This window comes from Triticum dicoccoides, chromosome 6B (assembly GCF_002162155.2).
Source record: "Triticum dicoccoides isolate Atlit2015 ecotype Zavitan chromosome 6B, WEW_v2.0, whole genome shotgun sequence".
Taxonomy (NCBI): Eukaryota; Viridiplantae; Streptophyta; class Magnoliopsida; order Poales; family Poaceae; genus Triticum; species Triticum dicoccoides.
In genome coordinates this window covers 416,008,875-416,014,383 of record NC_041391.1, presented here as the reverse complement: position 1 = coordinate 416,014,383, position 5,509 = coordinate 416,008,875, and positions in this window count along the sequence as shown.

Here is a 5,509-nt window from a genome sequence, read left to right as displayed (position 1 = left end):
ATAATGGTGTATGCTCGAGGGAAATCCACGAGTAAGACAACATTACGAACATTGTTGGTTCTGATTTAATTTGAGGATAGCCCATACTCAAATCAAAGTTTTGGCAAGACAATAGCTCCAACAACTAGTCTCGAGGATTAATCGATGAAGATATCATCTTTCTTCAACACACACACAAAACGATATCCCTTAAAATGAACTAAGCCAGGCGAGCTTTTATCCTCCAACTCTCCAAGTTGTTGTTTGGCTTAACCAACTAGCTTAGGGGTATCCAACACGGATTCTTGGGGAAGGAGTGGTTTATTGGAAACCAACTTCATCACGAACTCAACATAGCGGTCAGGTGACAACCTGGTAATACTTCCGAGAGGATAAACAGAAAATCACGAACCACCGATATGCTACTAAGCTCGAGAACAATCTTGCTTCTGAGGCAAGATGATGTGATCAATTAAGCAAGGGATTGAAATCCTAACTCATTGATCGAAGAGTGCACCAAAAATAAGGACTAGGTAGCACGATCTGTCTTAGAATGATGATTCAAGAACCAACACGCTAAGAATGAAATTATTGTCCTTTAACTGCCAAGCAACGAGGTTGCTAGGAGTATTGATTTCACACATCACATTCCAATTGTCGGTATTCTGGTTACAATAACACGGGGACCGAGGAATGAAAAATGATGGCGAGAGTATCACTACGTCAAGAATTCACAAGAGCCGATGCAATTCTCATGAAAATCCTGACATAAAGACGGTAATACTTCAGGGTAGAACAGAATCAAAAGCTGGGTTGGCATTTTGATCTGCGGAGCACAAATATTTTGACCCAATCCTGGATATGGATGAGGTACTGGAATTTGTTTCTCCTAGCCATCCTGAATAGAATGGCTTGACGGACCACAAGAATAATAAGCATCGATAACACGAATGCACAATTACTCCTAACTATCAATTGATAGATGGAGGTCAGAAAACAACTAGAGAGGGACAACTCAAAGGAACATATAGCTTTCTGAGTTGAGGATGCATAAATTAATGTGTCGAACCAGGTTCAACAGGTTTCTTCCGGATAATCCATGCGGGGAAGGTAGGACTGGCAGGGTCACCATATAGAATGGAGAACTCTTCGAGAGTACTCTTGTTGTGATCTTTTGATCCAACAAACTTCTGCCATAAGTGGTTCATAGTATTTGGAAGAAGGAAATACCACGGACCTCGAGGATTAATGCAAAGGTTACTAATTTCCTAAAGGAACTAGCAAACACTATCAACATGAGGTAAGTGGGGTGAATCTCGGGTTCAAAACCCAGAAGTAGATTACCTACTAACTAAATGGCATCACGGGATGCTTTCGAGAATAAAGGCCAGAATCATCACACTGGGAACACATAACATGGCTAAATTACTAGGTGACTCCCTAAAACACCTAGGGTCATAATAATAGCTCCAACATATATGTCAAGGCAATAAATTACCTCAACGCACCGGTTAGTGTGCTTATTCTGACCATAAAGGACATCGGGAACAGAAAGAAAGGATTTGCAAATGCATCAGACTAATCAGAAACCTGGGATGACTCGGACAACATAACGGCTGTAAATGCCCAAAATGATTTGAGACATCCTGAAAAATGGTGGCATAACCACTTAATATCACAATATCAAGGTTCTGAGACCAGCTATGAACATACGGAAGTAGTAAAAGCTGAACTGAGATTTGAAACTAACAATTCTATAAGTCTATGGATTAGTAACACGTCATCCTGATAGATAGATGAGAACGCCTAGTTCTTAATCCCCGTAGAAGAGAAGAGGTTGACTCAGATCAGAAGGCCATGAGGTATAAGGAGTAAAAAGAGCCTTATGTTCCATCCCACAATCAATTCCCCTACATATAACTAAAGCATTTCTAGACTCAACTTCGACCAGTTTGGCTTGGTAATCCTACATGCAGTCAGGCTCTGATACCAAAGCTGTTAGGACCCCGACTCAATGCCACATTGATCTAGCATGTAATAGCTCATATCACTTTGCGGCCTCACGCACGGTATTCCCACGGGTGTCGCCTTACCTTTGCCCGGGACCGTTTGCGCCTTTTGGCACACGTATATGATAGTGTCGCTAGCATCCATATGATAAGGAGCCCGGGCTGACATGGCTAGTCGTAAACCCAAAGTGGCACAAACTTACAGGGACAGGCATCCATGACCCAGCATCGAACGTGTCGGTCATCAGCGAGTGAATCCAGGCTGTAGCACTGGGCTAGCAGGACTCCGGTGAACCGGGCTATAGCGGGCTAACAGGACTCCGGTGGAAACGGCGGGTACACGGCGCAACAGAGCACGGGGAGAGAGGGGAGCGGCAGAGGAGCTCACAGTGAGTCAAATAGGAGGGTCAGCGAGCTCGGGAAGGCACCGGAGGCAGCAAATCGACGGCGACGATCTCCGGTGGCCGACGAGGGGAACGGCGGTGCTTGCGGCATCCAGGGGCTTCCGGCGTCGGGCGGCTCGGTGAGGAGGAAGAGAGGGATGAGGCGGAGCTCGTGGCCGCGTCGGTGAGGCGTGGGGTGACCGGTGGTCGCGGCAACGACGGGCGGCGGCGACGGCTGCGCTCGGGCATGAGAAGGACAGGGAGCAGAGGAGGGGAAGAGCTCGAGAGAGAGTGAGGGGCGGTCGGGGAGGCTGCGTGGCGTGCGCGGAGGCATCCAGGGCGGCGGGGACGCAGGCAGGCAGGGAGCTCGCGTGGCGCGCCGAGCGCACGCGCGCGTCGGGCACGCGCCCTGTCTGACTGCGAGAGGACAACGATGACTGGCACAGGCCAAAGGGTTGGGCCGTGCTGGGCCAGGCAAGGTGAGCGCCAGGTAAAACTCTCTCTCTCTGCTTTTTGTTTCTGTTTTCTATTTTTATTCCTCTGTTTTGAATTAGTAAAAATGCTAATTCATTTTTAAAACTCCTGAGACAAATTGTGGACACTATTTGGTTTATTCCAACGGCCCACAAATTATACCAAAATATTTGGGGCATTCTAAAATATATATAGAATTCAAATGCCCCAATTCAAATACATTATGATTTAATTCAAAAATCCAGGAATGACCTATAGTTATATTCATCATTTTTGGCAGAGGTTTTCACCTTTATCAGAAATCATGAACATTTCCAAAGGGCATTCTGGGTCATTGAAAAAGTATTTTAGTAACCCTAGTTGGTTTTAGTGGTGCTGGGGGTTTCTGCCATCCCCATTTCAAGTTTTTGAGAAAATTAAACATGATGATATGACGATCATGCAAGGACAAGCAAAGTCTAAGCTAGGGCTGTGACACGAGGGCAGCCTCACACCACAGCCGAACCAGTGAACCCTCGTACTCCTCTCCGCGCGGGCTTCCACTGTCGTGTCTTCCCCGGCTCCGCGTCATCCCCTTCATAAGCCTCGCCATCGTCCACCGCCCTGGTGCTCTTGGCGCGGCGTGGTCAACGTGGTCAACTACCGACTTCCATCGGAAGAGTACTGTACGTGGAGAGGCTGACAGCTGGGTCCATGGCGGCCGCAAGGAAGTGCCTCCTTATTACGCGCAAAATAATTATTCCTCCACCTGACAGCAGGGACCCACCGGACGAGCCACCTTATTTTGCAAAAAAACATTTCCCCCCTGACTGCTGGGACCCACCGGACGGGTATTTCGTGAAAAAAAACGTTCCCCCTGATGTCAGGTCGGACCCACCGAAAGTGCCTCCTTATTACGCACAAAAAAATGAATACTCCCCCTGCTAGCTGGGACCCACCTTGGTGGGAGGCTGACTTGTGGGCCTACTAAGTTGACAGGGACAAAGGGCTTTGTCAACTTAGTCAATATGAACGATTCTAGCTCCAGTGATTGTACGATGTCCATCCAACGGCCATAGTGCTTCTTCAACCTCTGGTCTTCTTGCTCCAGCCACCCAAAGTAGTGCCGGTCGTGCCGCATGCTCCTGCCTCCCGTGGCTGGCTGTGCTACCGCGGAGGCCTCACCGCCCCCTACTATTCCCACCGCTGGCCAGGTTCTATGGCGACGGCAGCCTCACACCGCAGCCGAACCAGTGAACCCTCGTACTCCTCCCCGCGCGGGCTTCCACTGCCGTGTCTTCCCCGGATCCACGTCGTCCCCTTCCTAGGCCTTGCCGTCGTCCACCGCCCTGGTGCTCTCGGCCCGGCATGGTCAACATGGTCAAGGAACGACTTCCATTGGACGTGGATTGTACATGGAGAGGCTGACGGTTGGGTCCACGGCCGCAGCAAGGAAGTGCCTCCTTATTACGCAGAAAATAATGATTCCTCCGCCTGACAGCAGGGACCCACCGGACGGGCCACCATATTTCACGAAAAAAATGTTTCCCCCTGACTGCTGGGACCCACCAGCTACATCTTCGCACGCAAGGAAGTGCGTCCGGGCAAAAGAAAAAACGATTCGCCCCCCTGACTGCTGGGACCCACCAGCTACATCTTCGCACGCAAGGAAGTACCTGACAGTCGGGACCCACCTGGTCGAAGCGTACGTAGCATTGTCATTCTGGTCGCGAACATGTACGTTCATACTGGTCGATGTAGAGGCGCACATGTGTCGTAGTAGAGGCGCGCACGTGTCGTAGTAGAGGCGCGCACGTAGCATGTACACGTACGTACAACGGCTAGGGTGCAAGAAAGTAAATATGGCCACGTACGTACATACGGGCAGGGTCTCGAACGCCTACTCGTGCATACGTACGGCCAGGGCTCGTGTACATGGCTGGGTCGGACGGAGAAACAGCGTCATCGTCGTGTTCATGGGGAGCCAACCGACTGGGTCGGAACAGAATGCGTCGTCGTGTTCATCGGGAGGGCTTGGACGGAACAGGCGATGGAAACGAGGCCTGGCGTACCACAGAACGGAGGAAACGGCCTTGTGTTTGACCGGCCACATTCGAAACGGGACCCTGTTCATCGGGAGGGGTCTGGCATACCGCAAAATGTTGGAAACGGACTTGTGTTGGACCTCCTACGGTCGAAACGGGGTCCTTTTGATCGGGAGGGGTGTGGCGTACCGCAAAACGGATGAAACGGACTTGTGTTGGAGCGCTACGGTCGAAACGGGGGTCCTGTTCATCGGGAGGGGTGTGGCGTACCGCAAAACGGGACTCCACGGGATACTGTTCATCTCCACCGTCGACCTCCTCCAGCCTCCACGGGCTATTGTTCATCCACCATCGACCTCCTCCAGCCTCCACCTGTGACTATTCATCCACGGGCTCCTGTTCATCCAGCCTCCACCGCACGCTACTCCACCGGCTACTGTTCAACCACCCCTCTCCACGGGCTCCTGTTCAACCACCCCTCCACGGGCTACTATTCATCCACCCCTCCACCTTCTACTGTTCATCCAGCCCTCCACGGGGTCATCCTATTCATCCAGTCCTCCACGGGGTCCTGTTCATCCAGCCCCAACCGGCTCGATCGGTCGGGGTCCTATTCATCCACCCCCACCGCTCACTGTTC